Source organism: Archocentrus centrarchus, chromosome 5 (assembly GCF_007364275.1).
Source record: "Archocentrus centrarchus isolate MPI-CPG fArcCen1 chromosome 5, fArcCen1, whole genome shotgun sequence".
In the NCBI taxonomy this organism is placed as follows: domain Eukaryota; kingdom Metazoa; phylum Chordata; class Actinopteri; order Cichliformes; family Cichlidae; genus Archocentrus; species Archocentrus centrarchus.
In genome coordinates, this window is record NC_044350.1 from 15,635,287 (window position 1) to 15,656,543 (window position 21,257).

General features: G+C 41.3%; 1 pseudogene; it reads left to right on the forward strand.

The window, feature by feature from the left end:
- The first annotated feature begins 1,188 nt into the window (after nt 1-1,188).
- LOC115780493 (arf-GAP with GTPase, ANK repeat and PH domain-containing protein 1-like) lies at nt 1,189-19,716 on the forward strand (annotated as a pseudogene).
- The last annotated feature ends 1,541 nt before the right edge of the window (nt 19,717-21,257 follow it).

Consider the following 21,257-nt stretch of genomic DNA (forward strand, 5'->3'; position numbering starts at 1 on the left):
TTTATGGTTCAATCTTGTGTTTTTGATTGAGCCATTAAGGTTTGAGGGTCTCAATTTAACTGTAAGAGTGACTCAACATGACTGAGTCATGTTGTGGATGTTAATGAGTTAAAGGGAGGATGTCTACCTGAAGGTTGTGTAGTGTCCAAATAAATATTTTCAATAATTTTTTTTTTTGCACAATTTATCTCCAAAGTACTATTTAGTTTCTTCTATGTCTTGTATATCCTCTTGCATCTAACCCCTCATCAACATCAGCATCATCTGCTGTTTTCTCTCAGTTTCTCCTGCAGTTCAGTAAGAGTTTACCATATCAAGCTTCCCTCCCTAAACATTTTTCTCCTATTTAATATTTTCTCTTTTTTCTTTTTTTTCTTTTTCTTTTTTTTTTTTTTTTTTTTAGAAATGATCCATCCTGTACATCCTTACTTTCTCACTCAAAGGGAACATGCAGTGAGGCAGGAGCTGCTCACAAGGAGAGCGGAGAGAAAGAGCTAGAGACAGAGCAGATGCATTGGCAGGAGAAGAGTTTTTCTTTTTGTTTTTTTCTCTCCTTCCTGTCTCTTCTTTTTGTGCGTGTGTGTGTGTGTCGGCACAGATAAAAAAAATGTGATGAAGGTGGGCAAGGACCACCACCGCCTCACAGCAAGCTGCTCATTCCCAGCCTGATTGCCTGAGCTGCATCCAGCGTGGATGTGGTTGTGCGGCAGGCTAACGGCGGGTAAGCAGGGGGGCTGCACAGCTCTGTGGCAGTGAGAAGAGGAGGAAAAAAAAAAAATAGGAGGAGGGGCTGTGGTGAGCTGGTGGGCTTCCTCTGCCTCACAGACACATTTTATTGACTTGCTAATTGGATGAGGCACTCGGAGGAGAGGATGCAGTGACCGAGAGGAGCTGTTCTCCAGAGGAGGCATACATGCACAGGAAAGCATTGCTTGGGTTGTGGAAATCGGGCTACTTTATCCCCCTCTCCCTCTCTTTCTTCTCCTTTTTTTTTTTTTTTTTTTTTTAGATTTTCTGGAGACATAACAACAGATGTTTTTTCAGCATCTCTCTGTGACCCTCACAGTGTGCATACATAATTTTATGCATGACATTGTCGAACGGAGGTTCCAGCTGCCAGACGCTTCGTGACAAGTGAATGATTTTCCATTTTGTTGTTCCCTTTCACCTGTTTTCATCTTCAGTTGGAGCTCTTTTCTGTCAGCCTTGTTTGATGTGCCATTTGATTTGAGTGGTAATCTGGTGGCAGGATGAATTCTTCTTCAGATCAAATATACGTGGAGCCGTGAATGGATACTCTTCAGTGGGGAGAGAAAAAAAAAGAAGGTATGATGTGAAAGCTGAGACAAATACTGTAGTAAGGTGGCATTATACAGCTTGTATTAATATTAGCCCTGTTCAAGAAATGGATCAATCATGAATGTATAGACTGTTGCATAATTCCAGGCTGAAATCGGACGCAGAGACACCTACTCCGTAGAATCCCTCATTTAGATCTATCCATGTGTCTCCATGTCAGATTTGTACTGAATAAATGAGTTTAAGATGGAAAGCAAGGCAGAGAGGGGGAAGGATTATGAATGAATCAGTGGTAGAGACCAGTAGTAGTGGTGTGCATTGAAGAGGATTAATGGATGCATTAAAAAAAAAAACAGTCTAGACTTGTTTCACCAGTGGGTCAACATTTGGAATATATTCTAGAAATTTGCAATTCACAGTGTTCCTCTATTTTTCATTACTGACTTCCTGTTTTTAATTAAGGTTTTAAAAGCAAACTTGGACTGCTGTCAAGTGCATTAGCCTGACATCAGACAAAATCAGCTACACATCATGTGATCAGGTCCGTATTTGACTTTTTTTTTTCTTCTGTTCTTCAGTCTCATCCTGGTTGCCATGAACGAGGTGTGCAGGTCTTTTGAGGTCAGAGAGCAGGTGCCACTACGCTGAGGTCTGCTGTCCCAATGAGCAAAGCAGGCAACCCACAGAGACGCACCACCTACCTCATTTCCCTCACTCTGGTGAAGGTTGAGGCTTTGCCAGAGGATGTAGCAGGGAGCCAGACGGAGGCTCTTCCAGAGGGGGAAGGGAGCCCTAAGAAGGAGGAGGAGGAGGAGAAGGAGGAGCTGAATGTTGCTCCTGAGGAAGAACCTGCATGTGTGGAAGTGGTAGAAAAAGAAAGCACACAAGTAGAAGAGGAAGTGGAACAGGTGCAGGTCAAGTATGGCAGCCCCAGTGAGAACAGAGAGAAGCCTGAGAGGAGGGATGGACACCAAAAAGACATTGTATCAGTTGGTAAGAGCAAAGACACTTCTTTTGTACATCCACCTGTCAAGCAAATGGTTAAAGTATATGGAGGAACTACCACAGAGGAAACTGTGCGCCGAGAGAGACTTCGCTCAGATGCCTTGCGCCCTAAGACAGAGTTCTACCGGGAGCCCCCCATGCTTTTCTTAAAGGGTGAAAATGGAGCAGACTTGAGCAGTCGCTCACGTTGCAGCCTCCCCTTTTCCGTCCCATCACAGGTCAGCCCACGTCCTGATGTCTTGATGAGATCGCATGCAGGAGGTAACTCTGCATGCTGGAGGGAGCTCAGAGAGACCAACACAAGCTTGTATCACTCTGCAAAGACTTTGGACAGAAGGGATAACCGCTTTGGGGACCAGTCCCCCTTAACGGCAGCTACAACCATGGGGCCTTATAGGGCGTCCTGGGCCGACAGCGATGGCAGGGGGACACTCATCCGTCCTGGAGCTCCCATCAGTGGAGGATATTCAGGCATAATGACCCGGGACAGTCCTCAGGGGGAGCGATTCAAGACGGTTTCCGTTTCCTTACCTGGACCTCCTTCTACTGACATGTGCAGGCCTCCAAGAAAACCTACAAGTCGTACCCTGGACAACAGCGACCTACATTCCCTCTCTGAGGACCTGAAGAAGGGAAAAGAGGGACAGGGAGGAACAGTCCAGCGTGCTCCTCCTCGTGATCGCAAGATGCTCAAGTTCATTAGTGGGATTTTTACCAAAAGTACAGCTGTGCCAACCGGTGTCAACACTACACCTCCCCTGTATCCACCTGTGGAGAGGGGCTCGAGTGAAGAGGAAGGTAAGGCCCCCTCATGAATCGACTGTGTCTTCACACAAAAGTAAATGCAGGCTGTAAACAGGTGACTGGTTTATTTATTACTCTCATTCATCTTGACTTTCTACAGAGCCAGACCCAAATTAGCCTTTTAGAGTTTGCTGCACATGGCTAAAATAAATGACACTGACGGATGTAAAAGTGGCAGAAAATCCCGCCACACATGTTTTGTTTAGTTCACCCATCAGCAGTCCCTCGGGTTTAATTAAGCAATTAAGATGATGGTTTCATTCTGTGTGATTAAGTGGGGTCACGTATTTATTACCATGTATATTGCCTTCTATGGAGCTGTGTGGAGCTAAACCCCTCAAAAAAATCCGCCCCCATGTAGTCATGCGCAAATGCGCTCATTTATTTATTCACACGTTTAATTTATGTGAGGCACTTACTGGAAGTTGCGCACAGATGCAGCTATAATGAAAAAAATGCATTATCATTACTTGAGCTTGGCTTAACGATTTGTGTGAAATGTCTTCTGTAATTGTTTTCTGTGCACTTTTCTCTGGGGAAATTGATGACTTGTGCAAAAATAAATAGAAGTTAACATGAACCATGTCATCCCTTTACAGGTGAGCGGTGTCAGTGTTTGTGACGTGGTAGGTAATATCTGAAGGGCTGAGAATGTTTAAATTCCTAACAGCTAATAGGTAACCTTTCCAGTTTAGAGATTTGATGACACAATTGCACTTATTTGTGGACTCTCTGTATATTTGAAATTAGATTTAGGGTCTATTAATAATAAAAAAAAATGTGGTCATAATCATATCCAAAAGACAGGAGGCAGAGCTGGAGGAGGCAGAGTTGAAGATGCGGAGATTTTTGTTGGGAGTGACCAGGAGAGACAGGATTAGACTACATCACAGTGACAGCTGAGGCTGAGCATTCTGGAGACAAAGTTAGAGAGGCAAGGCTGAGATGGTTTGGACATGTGCAGAAAAGCGGTATCGGACAAAAGATGTTGAATATGGATCTGCCAGGCAGAAGGAAAAGAAAAAGACCAGAGAGGAGATTCATGCATGTAGAGACAAAGGACAGGCAGAGGGTTGTTGTGACAGAGGAGGATGCTGGGGATAGGGGGTGAGATGGAGGCCAATGATCCACTGTGGTGACCCCTAAAGGGAGCAGCCAAAAGAAGAAGAAGAAATTATAATCATATCTAATGAAACAAGATTCATTTGAGAAGCTTTATCAGAATTAGAAGAAAAAAGAGAATGATGATGACACACACACACACACACACACACACACACACACACACACACACACACACACACACACACACACACACACACACACACACTACCTGAGCAAATATTAGTATGGATGTTGAGTATTTGTTTTTAAGGTTAAGTGGGATGTGTCCTTTCAATATTCAATCAATTCACTTCTTCGTGGCACAAGTGGGTAAGCCATAGCTCAGATACAGTAATGAATTAGTGCTCATAACAGAGAGCTTGCTGCCCAAAGATAAACTAACTGATTAAAATGAACTATTCTCATAGGTATTGCTTCAGTCATGTTAAATACTAATCCCCAGTATTCTCTGTTTCAGTCACTGCATATGTGTTATTTGTTGTTCTCTGTGTGTTTGGGGGCTTTGTGACCAAATAAGTATTTTTAAAAATATTACCTTCTTATTCATTTTAATTGTTTTGTGATTATTTTACAGACCGATCATCTTTTAAGGAAGACAATTGATAATGAAAATAACGTTTATTCAGAGCCTGTTAATGATGATCGGGTTTGCAGTGAAAAAGCAAATGTCAAGATAATATCTTTGTTAAAAATAGAAGCTGGTTCTGATGTTAACTATCTCCCAGGCCTGCAGGATATCTGATGGAGAGGTGGTTAGAATATTAGGTCACTCTAAATGAATAAACCTATGGCAAGGGGGGGAGAAATACAGCAAACTTACTAAAAGAAGGGGAGAGCTACAGAGAGATTTTTAAAGTGTTTTCAGAAGTGTACAAACTGTTCCTCCTTGGTAAACCTCGCTAAAGCCATGGCCGTTAGAGCAAAGCTGCATTTTATGTGAAAACGCTGTTATGTGTCTTTAGTACTTTGACTCATATACTTGATGTTTGGGATATCAAACACACGGAAGTGTGTTCAGTCTACAGAAGACATTTCATGATAATGGCGGGCTTTGAAATAAAAGAAAATGATGCAACTTTATCAATTTTTAATGTTTATGAATATATATATATATTTTTTTTAAATATCATCTTTGACAGGGTGTGTAGGATTGGAGTAAGCCCTGAATAATTTGTCAGGAATAAGTGGGACATGAATAATTAAGCTTTGGGATACACAGAGCTGTGTTCATCGGCGGAGCGAGGGGAGCAGGTCCCTGCTACTTCCTGCTCTGTGCATAGAGTTAATCAGCCTTCAAATGCAGTCCATTCATTTGTCAGCGTTACTTTGTGTAATGATGAGTCTGTGATTGCAGCTTAAAATGTCAGCATTCTGCTGATAGATAAACATCGCAATTTGATTCAGGAAATATTGGCCAACACCGGCAGAATGTGAGAGACACCCACAGCTTCGTATTTTCAGTGTGGTGGCTGCACAGGTGGACATCATATCTCCATGCCTCTCACACACAGCGCCGTATCCATGAGAGACCATTTATCGTATAGAGACCCAGGCTGGAGGCTTCTGGAAAATGGAGTTGCCATGGCAACAGCAAGCTGTGAGAGGTGCTATTTGGTCTGTGTTGTGACGCTCTTGATGGAGGGGAGTGTGGGCGCGGGGGATTGCCCAAAGATGGGGATGAGGGAGAGTCGCGGGGGTTTAAAGTTAGTATCTGTGTCCCCGTAGAACCGGGACAACACTGCAGCTCGCTCCACCCAGCTCAACAGCTTAAGAGTGTGTGTGTGTGTGTGTGTGTGTGTGTGTGTGTGTGTGTGTGTGTGTGTGTGTGTGCAAACAATGTCTGTGTCATTGTCTCTGGTGATATGGTTTCTTCATCTGTGAGCACTTTCACAGTGTTACCCGGAGTGTATGAGAGTGTTTGTGCCCCCGCTGCAGGGGATTTGTCTTGTTTGTTCAGCTTCATATTTGCAGATGTGTATGGTGTCCTTTATGACGCTGTCTGTCGCTCTCTGTCTCTGTACTGAATGTCTATTCACTGAGACGTCTTTTGCTGTAACTCTGCTAAAGATAAGGCTAAGTAAACCCAGCTATAAAACCAGATTAGAGCACTTCCACTACAAAGATATGCTTTAGTAATGTAGAGCGTAAAGGCCTTTAAAGGGTAAAAGAAAGCTCTTAATAATGAGAGTATTGTAAATAACTTATTTTCTTTTTTTAAAAGCATTTTTTGTCTTTCAAATTATTTTGATTGCATTTCCTCAGCCTGGGGGCATATATCTGTCTTATTACATCAAAACCCCTGAAACTGATGGAGGATATTATATAATATTGCTGCTAAATGTTGCATTTCTATTGCTGCTGAGATTAAGTGACTTGTGATTTAGCCTTGTTTATAGTCTGGAAAAGAAATATATCCATGACCTCAGAATTAAATTAAAGGCTGAGCTACAGAGAAATAAAATAAGAATAAGAATAAATTTTAACTGTTGCCGTGGTACTCTACCTCCTACACTAAAACTGCTGTCTGTGCTGTGGTTAAAGAGATTTTATCATATAATTTGTCCTCTCTAAAAAATATTATTTTATCCTATTACTGTAGCAGCCACTTTCTACACCGAGTGATAAAATTACACAATAAAACAGGATTAGGCAGGTAACCAATGAACTAGGTACATCTGGGCATAATCTCACCACAATTTGTCATTGTGATGATTTTCAATATTAATTCTCAGTCACTGAAGTTTTTTGTGGGTGTTCATATTGCTGAAAAGCAAAGAGGAAAGTGACACAAACAGCTGTTTGGGGGGGTTTTAATCATTCTGCAGTGTCGTCAATGTAGCAAATATAAAAATTACATTGCATTGAAAGAAGGTGTGTTGTGTATGCTCCTTCAGAATACAAACACACACACGCGGTACACCTGCTCAACCGCTTGTTAACGCAAATATCTAATAAACCAATCACAGGGCAGCCACTCAGTGCATTTAGTCATGTAGACATGGGCAAGAAGACCTGCTGAAGTTCAAACCGAGCATCAGAATGTGAACAAAAAAAACAACCATCTCCGGGATTTACAGAGGACGGTCTGAAAAAGAGAAAATATCCAGTGAACGGCGGTTCTCTGAGTGTTGATGTCAGAGGTCAGAGGAGAATGGCGAAAATGCTTCGAGCTGATAGAAAGGCAGCAGTAACTCACTTCACCACTCATTACAACCAAGGTATGAAGAAGAGCATCCCTGAATGCACAACATGTCAAACCTTGAAGCACACGGTCTACAGCAGCAGAAGACCACATTGGGTGCCACTCCTGTCAGCTAAGAATAGGAAACTGAGGCTACAGTTCACACAGGCTCACTGAAATTGGACCATATAAGACTGGAAAAACATTGCCTGGTCTGATGGCCTTTGATGTAAACAAAATGAAAGCATTGATCTATCCTGCCTTGTATCAGCAGTTCAGGCTGCTGCGGGTGTTGTAATGGTGTGGCTTGCTTTTGACCGTGTCCATCCCTTGATGACCACAGTGTGCCCATCTTCTGCTTCCAGCAGGTTAACGCACCATGTCACAAAGCTCAAATAATCTCAAACTGGTTTCTCGAACATGACAATGAGTTCACTGTACTCAAATGGCCTCCACAGACAACAGATCTCAATCCTGTAGAGCATCTTTGGGATGTGTTGGAATGGGGGCGTCACATCATGCATGTGTAGCCAACAAATCTGCAGCAACTGTGTGATGCTATCATGTCAGTGTGGACCAAAATCTCTGAGGAAATTTTTCCAGCACCTTGTTGAATCAGTGCCATGAAGGATTAAGACAGCTAAAGGCAAATTATGGGTCCAACCCAGTACTAGCACTATGTATATACTGAAGTGACTGGTGAGTAAATTAACTCGTTTTCTGTACAGTTATTTTTTTACCAAAGTTAATGTTTTTTTTAATGTAATTTAAAGACTTTAGAAGCCTGACAGATGATTTAGTGTGCTCATCTCTAGAGTCTTACATCTGCCGAAGCTTAAAAATGATGCTTATTATCAGTTAAGTTTCATAAAGAGCCATTTACTTTCTGTCTCTTCTAATCCAAACTAACCTCAATAAATTATGTAAACCCAGATTCAGCCCTCAAATTATTTTTATACAAGAAAAAATCTCCAGTGCAGTAATTCTGTGTGTTCCTGGAGTCCACTGTTAGAGGATTACTCTACAAACCATTACAATGCTGAATGCTGCATGACCACAGATAATTCTACAAATAATACTGAAACAGTTTGACTTACATTTGACTCAAATCTTAACCCACTCGCTATTCACATTTTTATTTTAGGTTATTTGACTTTCTAATGCAAATGATCTTCTTTCAAAAGACTTTTGAATCAGGTTTCATCTTCTTGATACCACAGAGCACCAAGTGGCATACTCGGTCTTGTTTCAGCTGACACTGACTTCTATAAAATTCATGAAATGAGGGGAACTGCACAGGGAATAAAATGAATTATCTCACCCCAGCTGGCTCAATTCTCTTCTTTTTCTCTCTCTCTTCTTTTAATCTTTGAGGCTGAATGCAAGAATTAATGGCTTGTTAAGGTTGGTTTTGCCAGTTAATCACAATAAGAGGGAGAAAAGTAGTTGACTTAACAATGTTAGGGTAAACTAAAGACACCTGCCATGCTCACTAACTCGTATAGACTTGCACATTTGTACACTTGATTTAATTTTCTGGGTGCTCGCAGTCGGGGGAGCGGCAGCCTCTCTGAGCCCAGAGGGAGGGCTTGGACACTGACACTGCTCACTGTGTTCAGTCCACAGGCAGTCATGCCAAACTTGGCCAGCAGTTATACTGCTTTTAAACATTTTGGGGACATTGTGTGTGTGTGTGTGTGTGTGTGTGTGTGTGTGTGTGTGTGTGTGTGTGTGTGTGTGTGTGTGTGTGTGTGTGTGTGTGTGTGTGTGTGTGTGTGTGTGTGTTTGTTTCTTGTCTTTATCCTGGTTTAGTTTTGAAGTCTGAATATGTATAAATAAAAATCTATATTTTAAATAAAATATTTTTTATTGGGGCAATACAATGATGCAGCGGTTACCGCCATCGCCTTACAGCAAGATGATCCTGGGTATGAATTCATGCAGTTTCCGGCTTCCTCTAAAATGTTAGGTTGATTGGTGATCCTAAATTCCCTGCCTCTCCATGTTAGCCCTGTGAGAGACTGCCAACCTCTCCGGGATATAACCTGCCTCTTGCCCCATGACAGCGGGCTCCAGCCCCCATGCAAATGATCTTCTTTCAAAAGTCTCTGTATATATATTTATGTTTCTTTTGCAGTTCTGTGCTTCTGTTTAACTTTTGATGAATCCCACCTTCCTCTGTTTTTGCTGTCACTGTTTGCCTTCAGTTGTATGCACCAGCAGTCAAGAATGGACAATGAGCCAAACTGTACAAGAGCTTCATCTGGTAAGCATGAGAATATAGTTTTTACAATTCAGTTTGTGGGTTTGATATTGAATTTATGATTTCGCTCTTTCCTTTCTCCCTCTCTCTGTGTCTGCTCTTCAGGGTGTTTTGGGTGGTCTGTGCAGTGGGAAGTCCGCTCTGGTCCACAGACATTTGACCGGAAGTTACCTGCCACTAGAGAACTCAGAAGGTTGGTTTAACATCTCCTTCATATCTACAGTCCTCTTTTTGTTTTCCATCACCCATTCGAAGAAGAACTGACATTAAAAACTTTGTTCCCTTTGGTTCAGTTTAATTCTAGTTTAGTTATATAAATATAGGTCACAACAATAGTCATCTCCAGGCACTTTAAAGACTGAACACTATTAGAGAAGAACCCAAAGGAGAGACACTCGAGTCTCTTACAGCAGACAGATACTGGCTGCTTTCCATTTAGACAATCCAGGATCATTCGGATAATTGTGTGCAATTTTACTTATTAAAAAGTCAAAGTATTTGTTATGTAAAAGTTCTGAAATCTTTCGTGTTCCAATATTTGCCAGGACGTCAGTATATTAAGGATGTCCTAGTTGATGGACAGAGCCATCTGCTGATAATCAGAGAGGAGACAGAACTCCCCGATCCTCAGGTGGGTGGAGAACAGAGCTGAACGTGTTTGTGGACTTACTTTGAATAAGATTAAGTATTGCCCCTCTCTTGTGTTTTGAGTGCTATTCTTCTTCTCTTTCCTTAGTTTGCAAGTTGGGTGGATGCAGTGATCTTGGTCTTCAGTTTGGAAAATGAGACCAGCTTCCAGGAAGTTTACAAAATCTATCACCAGCTTGCAATCCATCGGCCTGTTACTGAGATAGCTTTCATAGTTGTCGGCACTCAGGGTAAGACTCTCACACTCAGCATGTGTGCTTCCTGTATAATGAACTCTCGTTGTAGTTGGGTGATTTTTGCTTATTCCAGATAAGATCAGCAGCACCAACCCCAGAGTAATAGATGATGCCAGGGCCAGACAGCTCTGCTCAGATGTGCGGCGCTGCACTTACTATGAAACCTGTGCCACATACGGCCTCAATGTGAACAGAGTCTTCACTGATGGTATGTATCTCTGTCAGATCCAGAACCATATGGGAGATAATGCTGTAGAGGATGTACAAATATGAATTTTATGTATTTATATTGACTAATGGGTTTTTTGGGGGTTTTTTTTCTTCTTTTTGGTTTTGTGCCACAGCTGCTCAGAAGATCATGGCAGCTAAGAAACAAGCTGCTCTACTGGCTTCTTGTAAATCGCTTCCTAATTCTCCCACTCATTCTGGAGGCTCCACCCCAGTGTCGGGTGTCTTTCCAGGACAGGTAAAATTTAAACGTTGCCTGTTCCATGTTGTCTAAAATAATCCACACAAAGTTATACCATCTAGCTTTAGTTTCTATGTATTTTGTATTTCATTTTGCTGTCAGGCTATTTTTAAAGTGTGCATGCTGTTGTATCAGACTCAGCTATTTGCTCCTTCTGCTCAATTATCACTTCATCTCCTCCGTCCCTCTCCTCTTCTGACTTTTTTTTCTCTCTCTCTCTCTTTAGGCCAGTAACGGTGGGCAGAGCAGTGATTACTCGTCCTCACTTCCCTCCACTCCTGTGATCAGTCATAAAGAGATTGGCAGAACACTAAGAGGGGAGAAACAGGATGGCACTACGCCTGTCTTGGTCCGTAGCGTCCGCAGACGCACCACTAGATTTGCGGTGAATATTACTCCAGACATGCTTTGAGACCCTTTTTGCTTTTGTTACTGTCTGTCTTCTTTCTTCAGCTTTTTTGCTACTCATACCCAACCCTTCAGTAGGTTTCCATGTTTAATAAATGAACTGTAAACACTTAGCAGGACAAACCAAACCCAATGCAAGTACATCCTTATGGTCTTAAGTTATATAATACAGACAGCTAATTAAGCTGAAGTGAGCATATATGGATTAGAGGGTGAAGTGCTAAATTATCAGCTAAATCTAGGAGCAAGCTGCATCCAATGACTGCAAAATGATGCAAACATACAAATAAAATACTAAAATTTCTCTCATATTGGCTCTTCTGTTAGTGGAATTAACCATGCAGCAAACATTATTATTGGTCAGATAATTCCATGAAAAGCCACCAGCAGCATAAATACAGTGGAGAGGTCTGTGTCAGTGGCTTGAGGAGGCTGAGTTGAAGACTAGCAGACAGCTAGTGGCCTGGTCAGCACACATGCATACCTTTAAGCCTCAATCCAAATTTCAGTTATGATAAAAAGTCAGTTCTGGAAAAGCTGTTATAAACAGGGAAACCATCTGTAGATTCTAAAACTGTGTTTTGTATAAACAGATTCATTTCTACTGGGGATTTTAATACGGGAGTCTAGGGGATTGGTTCGCTTTTCATCATTCAAGCATAAAAAGGCACCTAACTCAAGGGATGACCCAGTGCTGTCTTTACACATAAAAGACAAATTAGCAAAGAACCCATTTTAAATGTCATCTTTAGGCTGTTAGTAGCAGCCTGCAAAAAAACCATAATTTGTTTTCAATTTTTTTAGTTGAATCCCAATTTGATGACATAAAATAGGGGTTTTTTTTGCACCAACAAGGTGATTTTAAAAACTCTCTACAGCAGATGACCAGTGTCTGAAAGTCATGTCCGTAAGAAACAAAGAAAATCTAGCAAAGACCTCACACAGGACCTGAGAGGTGCATCTGGCCCATCAGTTGATCCACCTGCTGTTCACTGAAGCCTCATCAGAAATGGTCTCAATGGAAGAGTGACTTAAGGAATAGAAACAGGGAGCGAAGGCTGAGGTATGCCACATTAAACAAGAATTGGACTGAAAAGCAGTGGCAACAGGTGTTCCGGAGTGATGAGTCCAGATTTGACATTTTTCAAATTGTTGTCAGTATATACAAATGCATCTTTTAAACATGGTGGAGCCTCTGTCATGGTTTGGGGCTCCATTTCAGCCAGTGGTGGAATTATGAACACAGAAAAGTACCATCAGATTTTGATCCACCACTCAGTACCATCTGGAAAGCGTCTGATTGGCAACAGATTCAGACACTTGGCAACAGCTTTTCAGCATGACAATGATCCCAAACACACTGCCAATGCAGTGAAAGTGTAACTGGATAGTAAAACGTACATTGAAACATTATCAGTCATGGATCGGCCTCCCCAAAGCCTGGACCTCAAAATTAGTGAAGCAGTGTGGGATCATCTTGACAGTGAAAAGAACAAAAGGCAGAAAACATCCAAATAAGAGCTCCGAATGTCCTTCAAGAAGCCTGAAGAACTGTTCCTGAAGACTACTTAAAGAAATGACAAGAAAGCTGCCTCAGAGAGTTCAGGCTGTGCTGAAGAATAAAGGCGGTCTCACCAAATACTGACATTGTACAAACTATGTTTTTCGCCTCATATACTGTATTTTCATGTATCTGATTCAACATTTTAATTTATTCATTAATGCTTATGTTTACCTCATGGATCATATTCTACACTCTGGTTTGGTCTCCTCCAGCTGCTGGCTTTTAAGCTGCTAAACGCACCATATATTTAGAAAGTAATCACTGATTTTGTTTTTTACACAGGGTAGGTAGTTTATCAGAGCAGCTGAGTCTGGTGCTGAAGTTGATTGGGGTGAACCAGAAAAGTAAAGCTGGGGGTGAGAAAAGCTAAACAGTGGCCTTACAGACTATATATAGATGAGGAAAACTGCAGAATTAGGGGGTAATTCTCTGTGGGTTTGTTGCTATAAGTGACCAATTTTATATTAGGTGCAAGCATTTGATGAGACACTCATGACTAATGCAGCTTTATGTAAAGCTACATGACAATTATACTGAACCAGTTGCTATGAATACACACTTGTAAGCAAGTTTTTATAGTCAGAGGAAACCTTCCAGCAGAAACTCTATGAGATATAAATACTAATTATCAGTAAGCTGCCCATTCCTCCCTCTGATGCAGTTCTTGCTCCTCATTGCTTTCCTCTAGGGCCGGAGAGGCAGCGACTCAAACAGAAGGAGCGCAGATTTTAAGGGAGATCTGGGCAGTGGGCGCTCCATTCCCATCAAACAGGTAGGGCACAGATTTGCACTTGATACAGAAACAAATATGATGTATCTGATGACCCTGAGCAGAGGACATCTCACCAGCAGTCACTTGAGATGTGTGAAGCCAATTTCATCGTGTGGCGTGATGAAGTGCTATGATCTCCCATTCTGGCCTGATGAATAGATAGTGGGTGTTTTTGGCAGCCAGCTTTCATTATGCTGCCGAAATGTGCGAAATGAACACTTGAGACATTAGCAATAAATTGTCAGTCTTCTGTTTTGTCACCTCCGTCAGGGCATCTTGCTGAAGCGCAGTGGGAACTCGCTCAACAAAGAGTGGAAGAAGAAGTATGTGACATTGTCCAACGATGGCATACTCTCCTATCACTCCAGTGTCAATGTGAGTCATTGTGTTAACACAGCCCTCGGAGCATTGTGATGTTAAAAGCACGACTGATGTGCGATGATAATGGCTGATGCCTGGTTTGGCAGGACTACATGCTGAATGCCCCTGGGAAAGAGATGGACCTGCTGCGAGTGACAGTGAAGGTGCCGGGAAAGCGACCGCCTCGTGCTGTCCCCACCTGCGGCCCCCCAGTTGGACTTAATGGGCGGGTCAAAGATGTTCAAGGAGCGGAGGGTGAAGATGTTTTCTATGTTGCACAAATGATAGGATGAGGAGAATTTAATTTTAGGTGCCTCACAATAGCTACACTAATGCTATATTAAATAAACCTCATATAAATGAAAGTCAATGCACTAACATCACGTCCAATAAGAGGCTTATGTCATTCCTAATGTTACTGTAAGGTTTACAGTATTTTTGTCTGTCTTATCTAAGAAAATCCTGATTTTAAGTCTCCACCCTGATACGTTTCTGCGTGGAGATGGGTCCATGTGATGAGGTGAAAAATAGATAGAGAATTAATAGAGACAGTGATATAAAAAGGTGGATATATAGCAAAGAGCACTACAGAACTGCTTTGCATGTCTTGCTCCTGGGATTTAAAATCTGTTGTAAATGGAGGGGTCGAGTATTTGTGCAAACGGGTTACAAAACCCCTGCAAGATTACAAAGCAGCATCACAAGGAAGTGGGAAACTAAATCAGTAATGCATTTTAAAATGTTGGAAGTCTATTTTCACATTTATTGTTTTGATAAACTGCTTTATTATTAAGTCCCAGTGAGTGCGAACAGTCTGCTGCAAGTTGAAGAGATGGAGGGGCTGGGCGGTGCGCTGTTCCTGAGGGGTAACAGAGGTGTGCAGCGATGTCCTTCCACACTATCTAACCATGCTCAAAGCGTTGGTAAGTAAGTGACTGCTCATACATTTAACTGAAAAACATGTGAGACTATGCACAATGCAATTGCAAAAAAAAAAATAAATAAATACTGGGATGTTGAATAAAATGTAACTAAAAAAGTCAGTACAAGTCAATAATTAATTGAAAATGATTCAAAGGTACAAAGACAGCATGGCTGTGCTCTTCAAGCCCTCAAGTGGCACCCGATTAGAATCACTGCATGGGTTCATCAACACTTAATAACACATCGTCATTAAACTTGCCTCCACAGAAAGCATTGTAAAAGAAAAAAAATAGGAAGGCTGCCACCTTTTCTGGGCCGTTTAAGATAGACTGGGAAAAATTGGAAAACTATTCTGTGGCCTGACCAATCACAATTTAAAATTGCTTTTGGATGGCATGGATGCTGCGTCCTCCCAGCTAAAGAGAAGAGGGACCATCCAGCTCAATATCAGCACACAGTTCAAAAGCCAGCATCTGTGAAAGTGTGGCACAAAATGTGTGCACTTGGCCCGATTAATTTATGCTGAATGACATACACAGGTTTTGTTGCCATGCAGATGATGTCATTTTGTGGGACTTTCTTGTTTTTTTTTTTGGTTTTTTTCAGCAAGACAATGCCAAAGCACTCAGCACAAAATGCAACTTCATGGCTCCAAAGCAAAAGAGCTCAGATGCTGCCTGCATTATTGAAAAGATCTGGAACATTATGAAAGGAAAAACACGAAAAATGTGGCCCTGAAATATTGAGCAGCTGAAATACTATTTCAAGCAAGAATGGGAAAACGTTTCTCTGTTAAAACTGCAGTAGTTTTCCTTAATTCTCAAAAGCTTTTTTGGAGTTAAAGAGGAGTTGATGCAACACGGTGGCAAACATGGCCCTGAACCAGCTTTTTAAAAAAGGTGTTGCTGATATCAAATTTAAAATGAGCGTATGCGTTGAAAAAAAAAAACATTAAAACTTCTCAGCTTCAACATTTGATATGCTGTCTTTGTACTATTTTCTGTACAAGTACTGGATTTCAACAATTTGCTAACTATTGCATTCTGTTTATGTTATAATTCACGCAGTGTCCTACTTTTTCGGAAACCGGTTTGCAGTCATTTTACTTTTACGTTTGTCATCCTGTCTCCTTCTTACAAGACTCTGCAGTCGAGGGAGTCTCGAGCTCTTCCTCTACCAAAGACGTAGGTTCTGCCTCCCCGCTCACAGACAGGAAGAAGCATCGCAGAAAGAAAAGCATGAACCAGAAAGGAGATGCAACCACAGGCCAAGCAGATGGTAAACAATGACAAGCTTCAAATATGCTTCCATAGGCACCATTGGGGATGTTCCTAATGAGAAATGCAATAATCACATTTGTAGTGTTACTACATATGATGATGAGTTTTACAAAAATATTAAGTTAACATCAAACTGAACAGTAATGTTTCCTTCTGTCTTTGTGTTTTTCTCTGATATTTTCTCTCTTCTCTTATGCAGCTAAGCGCAAAATGTGGAAGCTCAAAAGCTTTGGTAGCTTAAGAAACGTAAGCAAGACAGGTAATATAGATCTGTCACACCGCGTCTCTCAGTCTCTCACTGGCCCTATGCACATGCCAGTCTGTCACATTAGGAGTCAAGCTACTCATCAATTAGCATTCTACAGATCCCCAACATAAAACTAAGGCTCTTTTACGCCTAATTGTGGTCACAAAGTTTTAGTTCAAAATGCTAACAAACTGCTGCTGAAATTTCTGCATACAGCTTTAACATCTATAGCTGATTAAAAAAAAAAAAACATCTCAGCTCTGCGTTAATGTCTTCCTTTAATCAGACGAGGATAACTTTGACTTCCTCATTGTGTCGAGTACTGGCCAAACGTGGCACTTTGAAGCCCAGAGTGTGGAAGAGAGGGACTCCTGGGTCCAAGCCATCGAGAGCCAGATCCTGGCCAGCCTGCAGCTGTGTGAGAGCAGCAAAAACAAGGCAAGAAACAAGAGGAAAAACATCCAGTCTCTGTAGAAACACATTAGAATTTAGTTTTTCATTCATTTTATTGTCAGTGACAAACACTAAAATATTGTTATTCACTGTGTTTTTTGTTGTAAGTATTACAGACGTCCTGCAGATGCAAAGCTGGTTGAGAAAAACAAGCTTAATGAGATGTTTTCTTAACATCCAAGCTGAGTTTTTTTTTTTTTTTTAATATTTGATATTGTCAGTACAACAACCGCAGTCAGTCATCACAGTTTTTTGTTTTGTTTTATTTTTTTTAGAGAGAGACTTAAAGAGGAGCAGTTCAAAGAGAGTTCATACAAGTTCATTAATTCTGGTTACTATTTGCTTCTCACAGGCTCGCAGGAACAGCCAGAGTGAAGCAGTGGCTCTGCAGGCGATACGCAATGCAAAGGGCAACAATTTCTGCGTGGACTGCGATGCTCCCAGTAAGTGATGCTTGCCATTTTTTTCCCCCCATTTCATCCCTAATTTCCCTGCTCTGTTTATTTTCATGTTTGGAAGTTTTAATCAGAGCCGATTCCTCTTTTGTTGGTGGTGTAAGAATCTGTGTAGAGTGAGGAGAAAATAATTTGCTGCAGACTTGAAGCTCTTTGTGTTTTCACACTGGAGCAAATGTGGACAATCACCATGAAAAATGGATTCGACCCTCCTCTGTCTGACTATCTGAAAATAGCATTCCATGCTCAAAGAATGGTAATTTTAAAATTTGATTGGGTATATAGCATATTTTAAAACATAATTATTCATCTACATCCTATAAAAATAAGATAATGGTATGTGAGTGCAACATCTATATGTGCTTTTGTGTGGTATTTTTCAGTGCTATTAGCTTCATATTGTTTGAGGGCCAGATGAAGAAATTTGATGACTTATTCAGATCTAAGTTAAATCAAATGCTGAGTATTTTTTAATGCTGGCAACATGTTACAGCCTAGGATTTCTCAGACTCTTCTGTTGCGTGGCATTGCCAATCGGGCACATTTTAGTGGCATGCAGCAAATTAAATTGGTAGAAGTCCATCCGCAGTTTCATATGAAGCCTGATTTGTTGTTGTGCACACTCCTTCAAGATCCAACCTGGGCCAGTCTGAATCTGGGCGCTCTCATATGCATCGAGTGTTCTGGGATCCACAGAAACTTGGGGACCCACCTGTCACGGGTTCGCTCTCTGGCCCTGGATGATTTGCCACGAGAGCTGACGCTAGTTCTCAGTGCTATTGGCAACCACATGGTCAACAGTATATGGGAGGCACGCACAATGGGCCACCGTAAACCAGCACCTGATGCTACACGGTAAAGACATACCGTCTTTAAAGAACACTATCTACTGCTATGCTTATACTTTTTTACAGTATGGACGCATGAGCTGCATAGCTGTTTCTCTGAGTCCAATGGAAAGTCCAGCATCGTCATCTGTCAGCTGTAAATGTTGATGACTCACTTGTTTCTCTTTCCTTGTCTAGAGAGGAGCGTGAATCATGGATTAGAGCCAAATATGAGCAGAAACTGTTTGTGGCGCCATTGCCTCCTCCCACTCCCAGTGAGGGCCCAGACTTCACTCTATCTGGCCGTCTTCTGCTGGCAGTGATGGAGCACAATCTCCCCAAGCTGCTGCTACTTTTGGCCCACTGCACTAAGGAGGACATTAATGCCCCTCTCAGCCTGGCACGCTCCTCCAGGTCGCTGTTAGCTCTGCGGCTGCCTGCCTCTCCCCTGCATGCTGCCTGTCAGCAGGCTGATGTGGTGATGACACAGCTTCTAATCTGGGTTTGTTTCCCTTCCTCTCTCTCTTTTTTAATCTTACATGGGTTTGGGCAACTCTGCTATAGGTTATCGATGAAATGTTTGTAGATATAATCATAAATGCACAGGAATGTTGATGCAGCGAAGGCACTTGGATAGGTAGTGATTTTAAATTTCTTCATCACAGCAATCTGTCTTGTGGAGCTATGCAAAACTGGTAAAATTATAACCTGTTAGTAAGTTCACTCAGCAAAGAGCAAAATGTGGTTTAAATAGATGATTCAGCAGACAACTGAAGGTGATCTATATGTCTGCAAGATACAAAACCTCACTTTGTCACATCTTGCTGACAAAATTGAAAACAGTCCTGTCAGGCTGTCCTTTTTTCTACACTTCCTTCAAGTGTGGAGTATGGGATTATTACGTGATCTAATCAAATTTATTTTACTATTTTCTCCTCTGCAGTATGGCTGCGATGTTCGGTGTAGGGATGCTCAGGGCCAGACAGCGTTGGCTCTGGCTCATAGTGCCGGCAGCCAGGAGTGTGTCGACATCTTGCTTCAGCACGGATGCCCAAATGAGCCGCCCCCATCCGTCGCCACGACAGTCGGTTTCGCAGCGGCAGCGACATCCAGCTTCCCTGTTGCCATGACACCAAGCCTGACGGTTGCCACGACACTCAAGATCTCGCACAAGAGCGGCGGCACAAGCTTGAGTTACAGCACCTCCAGAAGAGCAGTGTCATAAGTGAAATGTGGTGTGGCATAATGCCCGTGTGTGTGTGTGTGTGTGTGTGTGTGTGTGTGTGTGTGTGTGTGTGTGTGTGTGTGTGTGTGTGTGTGTGTGTGTGAAAGTTTGTCACTTTACCCTCATAGTGTCATGCACATCCACACAGGCCAGCGGGACTGATGGACATGTCGCTAGATGTTGCACTCGTAGAGCCAGATGAGGTTCTAAAGGTGTCTGTGTGTGTCAGGAATGTAAACTGTTAATCACACAGCCACATACAGTCTGCTTAAATGATTTAACCAAAACAAAAGGCAAAGTCTTCTCGTTACACTTTACAAGTTGAGTTAAAGTAAAAGAAATATGGCATCCTCTGCCTCTGCATTCAGGTTTAAATGAATGTGTTTACCTGTATATGGAGGACTGAAACTGCCAAAATAAAAAATAGGTGACTAAATTTATATAAATTAAAGAAATTAAATTAATATTAAAATTGATATAGGCATGAAATACAGTAGGGGAAATAATCATTTGATCCCTTGCTGAATTTCTAAGTTTGCTCACTTCCAAATTCAATTCAGTTCAGTTTTAGTTATATTGCACCAAATCACAACAGTTGCCTCAAGGTGCTTTATATTTTAAGGTAAAGGCCCTAAAATAATACAGAGAAAACCCCAACAATCAGACAAGTTGTTTAATATGTTCATTGAAGGACATATCTTGGTCAAAGATAACTCCAAGATTCCTCACAGTTTTGCTGGAGGCCAAGGTAATGCCATTCAGAGTATGTATCTAGTTAGACATCATGTTTTCATGAATTCAGAGACAAAAAATTAGAGGTTATCCATGCCTTTATGTCTTTAAGACATTCCTGCAATTTAAGTCATTTATGTGTGTCATCTGGCTTCATGGCTAGATAAAGCTGGATATCATCTGATACTGCCTTAGGGAAGCGTAAATAATGTAAACAGAATTGGTCCCAGCACAGAACCGTGTGGAACTCCATGATTAACTTTAGTGTGTGAAGAAGTCAAATTAGAGTCTATTCAATAGATATGAATTAAACCACTGCAGTGCAGTACCTTTAATACCTGCGTCATGCTCTAATCTCTGTAATAAAATATTATGGTCAACAATATCGAACGCTTCACTGAGGTCTAGCAGGATAGAGCTGTGTCAGAGATGAGTCCACTGTCAGAGGCCATAAAATCATAGAGAAATAAATGGAAGAAGGAGCAGTTTTCAAAGGAAAAAAGAATACAGAAAAATAAATACAATTTAAATAAAATGTAAAATTTTATGGGAAATTAAAAAAAATAGGGGACTAAATGTGAACGTAAATAAAGAAAGAATTCAAATGGAAATATAGAGTTTCCTATTTATATATTTTTATGCATTTCATGGCATCTTTATCCATTTTTACTGAGTCATTCATTTATTTATTGATTTTTAATTTTGGCAGTTTTGGTCCTCCATACTTTATACCAGATTGTATTATTCACGTTTCAGAATGCAGTGTTCAACTTTATTCTTCACTCCATTAAGAATGGCCTCAAATAGCTTATCAGAGCATCTCCAGCCCAGAAATAAAAAAATAAACTGCAATAAATTTAATATTTGAGGGACATCTTGAATTTCTAGCATTAAAGATCACAACAGTTTTTCATTTTGACTGTGAATGTGAGTTTTAAATTCTGTATGCTTAACACAGCTGTTAATTCAGCTCATAAATG